Here is an 11,128-nt window from a genome sequence, read left to right on the forward strand (position 1 = left end):
TGACCAGAAGCGCCACACCAAGCAGGTGAGTTGTTTTACGTGTTGCTTCGAACTGCGACTTGAGTTTTACGTCTTTCGAAAAATCAACTTCTTGTCGCAGGTAAACAGCAGCTCGCCTCTCGCCAATAAAGCACCTGTCACATATGTTGTCAAATGTTGCACAGTTGGCGGTGTTACTGTAAACTGCCGAAATGTTTGCGACGTACTGATGTTTGCTAATTTTGGGAGAAGAACATAACGTGAATATTAACCATGGTGAAATCAAACTTCAGCAGCGGGTGTATGTGTGTGACCACAGTGTTCCCCGAAAATGGCAACTGTGACGCATTCCCCTTACAAAGGAGTTTTCATCAGTCTGCTGAAATAGTAAAGGGAAGAGAATCTGAAAAAATGCACCGGATTGTCACCCGCAGGACATACCGTGTCAAATTTCCCAGTACCGTTTTGAGAAAGATGGGTTCTAGAAGGATTGGGGGCAACATTTGATCAGTGGAGACCTCTCAACATTTGAAAACAATGACCTAGTGATTATATTGCACAGGAGGTGATTTCTGGTGATGGCGAACTACTCCACTGTATTCTACTGTCTTTTATTTACAGTATCTTACAGTCGTAACCCCCTCCCCCTCCCCTTGGAATATAGGCTTTGCAGCCACTCACTGATACACTGAATAGTACCCCCAGTCTTTACGGAAACTGTCATCCTTCTTCAGTGGTCAAGATGTGCAGAAACACATTATAATTATAGGTTCTGAAATGGCTAGTCCCATCAGATGGGCGCTCTCTTACCACTGCTGTCACTTTTAAGTTTTGCAGTAGTCCTCATGCTTTTCCTAAAGTGTAAAATGAAGATTTCAAAAGCTATGAAGTTGGTTGTTCCAACGAGGTTCTAAGTTCATTTTGAAATCTGTTTCTGTTTTTGTTTCTGCTGCTGCTGGTGGTGCTGGTGCTGGTGGTGGTGATGCTGGTGGTGTTGTTTCTGCTGCTGCTGTTGCTGGTGGTTGTGGTTGTGGTGGTAGTGATGGTGGTGGTGCTGCTGCTTCTGTAGCTGCTTCTGACGTTCCTAGTGCAGCTGCAGCGTGACGCAGGACTTGAACTCGCCTACTCGCGTAAAACGACATCATCGGGTGTTTCCTGCTGGCCTGATCGCCGCATGCTGCACACTGAGTATCAAGCTAAGCAAAGAGATGACTGATTTGTGCTGGACACAACGATGATGCCGTAACTGCCATGCAATCTATGTATACGTGGCCAGTTACATGTAAATTATATGCATGCATGCACAGACAGACAGACACACACACACACACACACACACACACACACACACACACACACACACACACACACACACACACACACAGGTGATGTGAGGTTCAGTTTCCGCGATGGCAGCTTCAAGCCGCGTTCTGGCAGTGAGCAGTCAGCCATCACACAGCATATACACACCCACTGCAGTACATTCATCTAGTACGTAGAAACTAGGAATAGACCCCGACTTTTTTTTTTTAAACTTGTTTTTTTGCAGCAGTTTTGCGTGCCCGCATCAAGCTGCAGCATGCAGTACTATTGCCAGAAGCTGGTGTACTGACTGATTGTCAGTTTCTACTGCTGCGTTCCCGGCACATACACGTGTATCCGCAATGCAAACTGCTGGTGCTGACGTCCATTCAGTTATTTTCTGCTTAGATTACGGCGTGCGTGTGCAGTGCACGCTAGAGGTGATGGTTGTGTAGGTTTGCTGTTTTGTTGAACTGCATTTGTACCGTCTTGCCAACTTGACTCCCTGCTTGGCCTTTCAGCGGCCATCCATGATTCTCTGCATGATCTTTTTTCGTGAGCTGCTTTTACTTTGTATGTAAATAGGCCTGCTTTTAGAACTCCTAGAAAGTGTTGCATGAACTAGTGACGTAGTGTTCCCATAACACTGCGACTCCAAACACTTGAATTGATTAATGATTTTTACTAACTGGTTTGAGGGAAAGACACAAACCAAAGATTTTAATGATATGATTTTATCATGTTTATTAGTATATGTTTCTTCAGTGTTAGTGTTAGTTTTCTTGCCTTCTTGCCAAATTGTGTCTGTGTGTACGTGTGAGTTTTCTCTTCTTTCGTTCTGTTTAGGTCACCTTACAAGTGATTGTTTAGTTTGCTGGCCTTGCCAATTCATTATTGTGTCACCACGATGTGTTAGTTCTAGAACATTCATCTGCCTGCATTATTCGTCTTTATATTTCGGGTTTTTTGCCTCCCCTTCCTCAATGCTCTGATGGTGCCCAATGGGCGAAATATTGGCAAAGTTACTATGATCTATTTGGTGTAGCTGAGAGCCTGTTGCCGGAATGGCGGTATTTTCAAGTTTATTAGTATATGTAGCACTATTCTACTGTTTTCACACTGGTTACCATAGATACGGAAGTGCTTTACAAATTCTTCTGAATACAGGCGAATACAGGCGGTTGATTCCCTGGAGTGATGCACTACATTGTAGTAATGCAACTGAAGACCAGTATAGTTTAAGTAAGGCTGTGTTAACATGAGGCGTTTCAACCTGGGTTGAGTTCGACCCGGGTCAGATTTCAACCCGCCATGTACACAAAATGAATGGCGCGTTTACATGACGCATTGCGCTTGACCCGGGTTGAAATTTCGCCCCGGGTTGATTTCAACCCCCCCCCCCCTCCAAGGGGAGGGTTGAGATCAACCCGGTCGAGAAAATCCTAGTAACGTACTTCTGTGCGTATCTCGCGCCAGGTTTGAATAGCACTGCACATGCAAATTTCGAGCGAAAGTATTCACGTGACCATACAAGATTGTAGAAGTGGACTTTTGGCGGCAAATCAGTATTTGACCTGGGTCAACTGTCTTCATGTAAACGCTCACCTCTTTTGTCTATCGTACAGACATTCAACCCGGGCTGAACTCGACCCGGGTTGAAATTTCTCATGTAAACACAGCCATTCATTTTTGTGTACATGGCGGGTTGAAATCTGACCCGGGTCGAACTCAACCCGGGTTGAAACGCCTCATGTAACACAGCCTGACTGTTGTAGCTGCAGGAAAACTACTCACCAGGGGTAGGAAAACCTCTTTTTTAGTACCCCTGGTACTCCCGGTACATTGTACTCGTACTCAACAAGTCGCAGAGTGCGGTACCCAGTGTTGCGGACCATGACAATTTGAGTGCAATTTCTGGCTAAAAATCATTTGTTTTAAAGGCGGCAATTATTTTGCGCAAGGAGACAAGAAACCCTCTTTTTATACTATCAACACAGCCCTACTGGAAAACATGTGGAGAACAAAAAGAAAGGAAACTTGAGGACAAAACACACACAATATGCATTCCAAAATGTGAAAACACTTACAGGCAAGCAACAAAAATGGTAGTTAGGTGGCACAAAAGAAGGTGTCGTATTTTACGACCTGGGCAGTAATGTAGTCAGACTCATAACAGCAAGCCCTGGCCTGATTGCCATTACTGGTACATAGTCATAATAAGTCATTTGAATGCGGCGTTGAGTTCTTTCTCCATTGTTGTTCTCATATTTTGCTGTTTGTAATAAAAGCGTTGTGTCGAGTAGAAAACCAGAATGTGACAACTGTGAAGTGAGAGAAACAAACTGTGGAAAAACTTCAAAAAGGAAGAACTTTAAAACGGCAAGATAATTTCAGCGCGACAACATGCTTCTTTTGCTCACAGAGCACATTTTTTGTTGCTTGCTGTAAGTTGCTTGTCAGTTTTATCACATTTTGGAATGCATCATATTTAAATAATTTTTTTGCTTGGCTAGCCTTCACTTTAGACAGTTTAGTCACGATATTCCACTGATGATAGTGACATGAAAATCGATTCGTTGATGCATGGTATACATGGTACATGGTACGAATGATGACGGCAGAGTTACATGTAGTTATTATTTATTGCTTTATTAAAATAATTGAAGAGCTTCATTTTGATATGCATGTCGTACTATACAAAATATGGGTTCACATACATTAGGGGTGAAACGAAGGTGTCAAAGGTTCGAAGAACCTTCGTTTTCATTTGAAACAAACCTTCGTTTTCAATTCAAAAGAAGGTCGACACACGATTTCTGCACACACATGCACTGATCTTCCCTGTATACACGTGTACTGTACTGTAGTTTGTACAGTCGACTAGTTTTGTGTCCACTTGGCTCCAGGTAGGTGCCACTGCAAGTCCATAGTAGGCCACGGACTGCGATTGAGCGTGGCCATTCACGGCCACAGTGTGCAGAAGTAGTCTTGGGCAGTTTGGGGTGCAACCTGCGCACTGCAACTTGAAAGCTATGGATGTGCCAATTGTGGCGACTGCACAGAAAATATGTGCGCAGTCATGTACTTTGTAGGGCACATGCACAGAGTGTGCTTCAAGAGGAACTGTGAACTGGTAAAAGAATCCTTCGACACCTTCGTTCGTTTTGATGACGAAAGTTCGTTTGGCAAATTGAGACCTTCGTTTCACCCCTAACATACATTCAAATGGGACTTTGGGTATAAGGACACTCCGCGAATGAGGACACTTTTCTGATGCCCAACCGAGTGTCGTAAAGTTTACTACTACACTTCAGCGGGCTACACTGGTTGGCAGTTGGCAGTACGCAGTATACAGCTGTCTGCCTCTTGTAACCATGGTAACATACGTTTGCATGATTGGCACGTACAGTCGTTATTAGCGAAGTATTTAGTTGACTGCTGACTACTGCATGCAGTCTGTAAGGGCGCGTTCGAATTGTCTTCATCAACTGTTCGAACACTTTTTTTAAAGAGATTAGTTACTGTATTTTTCAGAGTATAGTGCGCACCTTTGTATAACACGCACCCCCAATCTTCATTGGGGGTGCACACTTCAATCTTCATTGAAGTACATGCATTTCATATTCAGAGCATAGTGCGAACCTGCAATTTAGGGCCTAAAATAGCACATCTAAAGTGCGCACTTTACTCCGGAAAATACGGTAAATGGTTTCTATCATTTTAGAGTTTTTCAATGGAATTAGACATGCGGCGAGGAGACAATAATTCGATAACCGCAATCAATAAGACAAGCTGAGTCGATTCAGCTTGTCTTATTGATTGTGGTTATCGAATTAGACATGGTTAGCATTAGACATGGTTAGCATTTTACCGTTCGCGCTAAATCCAACGGTACTCGCACCCAGCACCCAAAATACCGTCGGTTTGGTATCGTTTTTTTCGACGATAGAAAGCTCTGTTTAGCAGGAGAACGAAACGGTAAGATATAATGCCGTCTGATCGCATCGACAATAGGCCTTGACGGATTATGCTAATATTTTCGTGAAATTATGCTTTTCGCATTGCTGTAAAAATTGCAGAATTATGCTATTTTTATGCTAAAAGTTATCATATTATGCCGCATTATGCTCCCATATGCTGCAAATGCATAATGGTTCAGTGCAAAATAATACACAGGGGAATTTTTTTGTAGAGGGGCGTTGTACTGTAGTAGCAAAAGTTCAACGGGGTCAACGCACCGTCCGACCTAGCTACGACCATCACTGATTGTAGTGGACTGGACATAGTCGTAAACCTACGACTTCCTAGTGCATCTACTTGTACTTGTACTTGTTGAATATGTACATGTACAACTGTATGGAATTTGATGCGAACAGGCGGATTATTACAATTTTATGCGATTCGTATGCAATTTGCCTCGAATTATGCGATTATTCGATTTTGGTAGGAATTATGCGAAAAATTATGCTAGCATAATCCGTCAAGGCCTAATCGACAATCCCGACGTATACACATGACGCAGCTACTAGTATTCCAAACTCTTCGGAACAAGGGCGGGTTCGCCGGGATTGTCACTCTTGAGTCTTTGCCTTTTCGAGGAGTTTCACCGGTTTTTCTGAAGAGGTGGCCATACTGTATTGGCCTCTTCAGAAAATAAAAACGAAACTCCTCGAAACTCCACAACCTCATCCTATTGGCCATGGGAGAGGTGGATTAGTTCCGAAGAGTTTGGAATACAGTAGCTACGTCACGTAGTACGTGGAGATGGTCGATCTGATCGGACGTCATCATCGCCATGACAATTCCACTGAAAAACTCTAAAATGATAGAAACCGTTCTAATGGGACACTTCAACACTTCAACTACTACTAGTACTACAGATCTACTGGTGTAATCTCTTTAAAAAAAATTGTTCGAACAGTTGATGAAGACAATTCGAACGCCCCCTAATCCACCTCTCCCATTGTAGATGAGGAGTTTCGTTTTTCTGAAGAGGCCAATAAACATGATAAAGGCCACCTCTTCAGAAAAACGAAACTCCTCGAAAAGTCAAAGAGTGACAATTCGAACGCGCCCTAAGTTCTGTTCTTTTCTGCCTTTGTAGGCTACTACTAGTACTACTACGTACTACACTACAGTGCTGGCAACTGAAATCCGCCCCCTGGCCGGCGCGGCGCGCCGCCCGGAGGGTCGGATTTCAATTGCCAGCACTGTGGCGTACATTGTATTCATCATCATGCATGGTTATTATCATGAGGCCAAACTAAAGAAGGTGTGTGGTTCGACTAACATGGACATTTTTTTTACGGGCGGGCGGGCGGATTTTTTTTTTATTATATATTTTTTAGTACATGTAAATACACTGTACTGCCTTTAGACACCCAGTACGAGGTGATTCGTAATTTTTTAACATTGAGTCATTTCTTAACAAATCGGTAAAATATGTCATTGCAAGCACCTGCAAAAAGTCACGTCAAATTTCTTTTTGCCATTGCCATTGCCAATGTTCTGTCAAGTTCGCCTCCAAAATTGAGACTGATATCCCTTCAGGAAGTGACATTGCAAGAGCTTTCAGTCTGCATGTGCGCGATGTTTACGGTAAAATAGAGTATAAGAGAGTCATAGCCGCTGGTTTCAACCTCGAGTGACAACATATTTAGCTGAATAGGAAGCATATGATAGCTACATACTGGAAACGACGCCTGGGAAGGAGGAATGTCGGTTTGTTGGCCCTAGTAATGGCCAAACATTGGCAATCACTGAATTTGCTAACAGATGTTGATCACAATTACACATGAAATCAGGGTGATACACCTGTTGCTATGTAAGCTTGAATGGCTTGTATTTGGATGAACATGATCTTGATCCAGTCTTGCTGGACCATCCTGGAGACGTAGGGTCTCCTTCTATTGAAAACTGACTTGAAATTGTGCTGCTAAGGCCTATTTTACCATGATGTTAAGAAATGACCACAACAAATAATATGCGGAAAAATTGCCATTTTTCAACTGCCACCTGCTTCCCAACACCAAGGATTATGTGAATGAGAATCCCAACATTGCAATCCAAGGACATCAGTATTACATTTTTAGAGGACGAAATGGAAAGATTCACACCTCGAACCCTACGGAAGGCTATTTTACTTTCGTGTTAAATAATGACGAATCACCTCGTACATCGGTATTATTACGCAGTGTTATGCCATACATGTTGTATAAAGGGATCACTGGCTAATACTTTGAAACATTGTGTAGCTCTGGAACGAGAAGAGAATAACTTCAAGCGGTGACTCTGACTGTCCAAATCATCAAGCAAATGAAGAACGATGCGAGTTGAAAGTAAGTTCGGGAACTACTTCGAAGTACTAGTACAAATTGTACAATGTACCGGTACATGTATTGCTAGTTTGGTGTCGGCGTGCACGAATACATGGGCTTTTTCCATCGACGCTTCCTGTGCTTGCACACATGGAGCAGCAACTTACCGGTACAGGTGAAATATCGTTCCCAATACACGAGGAAAGTGCAATCTCGTCTGTCCTTCATCCCAAAACAGAAGGCCGTCCTTAAAGGGGAAGTTAAGGCAAAAATTAAAATTTAACCAGTTGTAGTCTTCGGGGTGCTGAGTCAAATGGTCTTGGTCCGAGGAAGCTGAGACGCTCCCTTCCTACTTGAATCCCAATCGAACTCGCGCACTTCCACCGAAACTGGGTGACTGCGCCCTACGAGATGGGGATTTGTATGCAAAATGTCACTAAAAGCGCCATTTCGTTCTTATAAAAGCACGGATGACCGCGATCGGCCCATATGTTGTAGTCTTTTGGACGCTGAGTCGACTGGTTTTGGTCCGAAAAGGCTGCGATGCAGCGTTCCGCCTTTATTCCCAATCGAACATGGTTGAACAAGTGGTCACGTGCTCCTGCGTACACCAGTCACCTGGTCACCGTGCCTGCAGGGTACAACTTACTAGCCTGTTTGACCTTTTTTGGGTGCAGTCCTGTCACTCGAGTTGAACTCGAGTTGAACCTTGGTGTGAAAGTTGTCACCTGCTGGCGTGGTGACCAGGTGATTTGGGCACCCAGGAGCACGTGACCACTTGTTCAACCATGTTCGATTGGGAATAAAGGAGGAACGCTGCATCGCAGCCTTTTCGGACCAAAACCAGTCGACTCAGCGTCCAAAAGACTACAACATATGGGCCAATCGCGGTCATCCGTGCTTTTATAAGAACGAAATGGCGCTTTTAGTGACATTTTGCATACAAATCCCCATCTCGTAGGGCGCAGTCACCCAGTTTCGGTGGAAGTGCGCGAGTTCGATTGGGATTCAAGTAGGAAGGGAGCGTCTCAGCTTCCTCGGACCAAGACCATTCGACTCAGCACCCCGAAGACTACAACTGGTGAAATTTTAATTTTTGCCTTAACTTCCCCTTTAATCTGGAACGAGGCAATCACTCTCAACCGGACGGTCACTTCAAAATAAGTCTCGCCAGTCTGCCGGTGGTCGTATCGAGTACTGTAGACTCTACTACCACAGTACCAGCACAAGGCAGCAGTCGTACCACTCACTGCACTGCATGCACTGCAGAGTGCAGTACAACTACCTGTCCCCGGGGAAAATTGCGATTCCGCGGCCGCGTTTTTTCCGCGTTTTTTGCGATTTTTTAAAAGACCGCGTTTTCCGCGATTTTCCCGCGTTTTTTGAACTTTTTGTTGCATTACACGTACACACAGTGCACTTTTCGGTCAGCAACGTCTCATCGTGGCGGCTTTTTACTCAAATAATGGGTGCTTTATACACCAGAGACTTGTAACTGATTGATTTCACTACATACTCACTGAAAATTGCCGCATTCACCGCATATTTACCGCATATTTACCGCAAATTCACCGCAAATTATGCCATATTATGCCGCGTTTTTCCCCGCGTTTTTTGCGATTTTTTTCCGCAATTTTCCCCGGGGACAGAACTACAAGTCAAGTCCAAAACGCAAAAGGAGCCGCCTGCGTCCGCAGACTAGACTCACGCTGCACAGCACGTAGACGTACGTGGACGTGTTCAGTCCACGTACGTCAGTCAAACGACAGCCCGCCGAAAAAAAGTTACGGTCGGGCTGAAATTCAGGGCTGGTATTTGGGATCACAAAACGGGAAACACGTCGGAGGCCATCTTGAATCACTCTACGTCATCAGATACCCGCACGTGATGCGGGGCCGCGAGATATAGATCGCGACTGCGCAAAAGTGTACTTGCCAGTGCAGTCTTTGACCTAGCTGCAAGAGCAAGTGCTAAGTTTTTAGTTTTTGGTGGTGCTTGAACTAGTTCGAACTGCTTCCCTTCGACTTTCTTTGACAGAGCGGGTGCTGTTAGGGTTTCCTGTTGTCAGTTTGTACCCACCACCGGCCTTGTATGTCAGTGCTTGTACAAGGAGGTGTTCAGTAGTTATTTTCAGTCCGCGCCATGGGTCGCATCCAGGGTAGGAAAAAGTCGCACTCTGACCGGCTTGATTATCCCGAGTCGAGAAAGAAGCGAACTAGTGGCCAGTTCGGCTCAGTATCATGGCCAGCTGGACGTAGATCAGATCGCCCCGAGGTCGAACAAGCCGACAGTAGTCCTGAAATCCTTACCTCGCAGAACATTGACGATGTGGAGCGCGGTGTTCAAGAACAAGGAACCATGGTAATAATTGGATTCGCTCCAGAAAATTATTCTCGTGGTTCCCGGTTCCTTTCCCATTATTTCCTATGGTCTTGATACGTGCATCACGCTGAAGCCTATATGAATCAGATTGTAAGTCAGTCTTCTCTCTAGCTCAAGATTTTGCGAACATGTTATCAGTGAACAATAAAAGCAAAGGACACAGTGCAACAAATGGAAAATCCACGTCTCCTTCTTTTCCTTGCCGTGCGCACTGCACTGTCACAGTCTGCACTTCGGACTGGAAGGTGTCTTCCGTTTGTGAAAGAACCAGCGCAAATCGCGCGTGGCGCTGCGTCCTTCAAAACGACACAAGTGAGCTCCACATGAGCCGATTTTGACAATCGATGGCTCAAAATTTTCAGTAGGAGATGCTCCATACTTTGACCGAAGCGAATTTCGCCAAAACGATCCTAGAGGTGGGACACGTTTACCGAGTTTGAGGGTGTTATTTGAGGTCTAAATTGCGAAAATCAAAAAATCCTTCGGTGAATCCCTTTGCCCACATCTGAACTCGGTACCTGCAAAATCTCAGCCTGCTAGAGAGAACTGTGGCGCACTTGCGTGGATTTGAACAGGCCAGAGTCGACGCGAAGTACGGCAAGATTCCCTGTACACAGCATGGTGTGACACATGTCACGTGAACCAAAATGGCGCCCACGTGTTTCTGTACAAGTACTAGCCCTGAAATTGTACGGTCGGTCGGGTGAGTCGAACCACAGACCTTCTTCAGTGTGGCCTGATTATTGTCTTTTATATTTTTGGTGTCGTCCGCAACCATGCATTGGTTCGAGAAGTTGGCGCTGGACGCGCTGAGCAAGCGATTGCAAGATCAGCTATGCGATGTGATAGCTGACGTGCTGGATGAGCTAGTCAGCTTGAACCTATTCCCTGGTCCGCGCAGTCGCGTTGCAATCGAGAAAGTGACCAACATAGCACTTATCTCCAGCGAGCAAGTTGAAGAATTGCTCAAGCAGCTCGTAATTACTGGAAAGGACGAGCCCGGGGACGCGGTGTTCAGCAGCTTCTGCAATGTCTTGCGCTTAGAGCGTTTTGCCGCGGGCGATTTGGCCCAATGCTTTGGAATGCGAAGCGGAGACGTTCCAGAAGACGAAATCAGCAGGTGACGAGAAAACATCCCGCCTTGTGAG

The 11,128-nt window shown here is 44.9% G+C and overlaps 1 long non-coding RNA gene across 2 annotated transcripts in view; it reads left to right on the forward strand.

The window, feature by feature from the left end:
* LOC135830400 (uncharacterized) overlaps positions 1–2,168 on the forward strand; it is an 8,090-nt gene extending 5,922 nt beyond the window's left edge. For both annotated transcript variants that reach the window (XR_010556029.1, XR_010556030.1), the window contains one exon: positions 1,020–2,168. This is a non-coding gene — a long non-coding RNA (uncharacterized LOC135830400). The remainder of the gene's footprint in view (positions 1–1,019) is intronic.
* The last annotated feature ends 8,960 nt before the right edge of the window (positions 2,169–11,128 follow it).

This window comes from Sycon ciliatum, unplaced genomic scaffold, assembly GCF_964019385.1.
Source record: "Sycon ciliatum unplaced genomic scaffold, ocSycCili1.1 SCAFFOLD_1537, whole genome shotgun sequence".
Classification (NCBI taxonomy): Eukaryota; Metazoa; Porifera; class Calcarea; order Leucosolenida; family Sycettidae; genus Sycon; species Sycon ciliatum.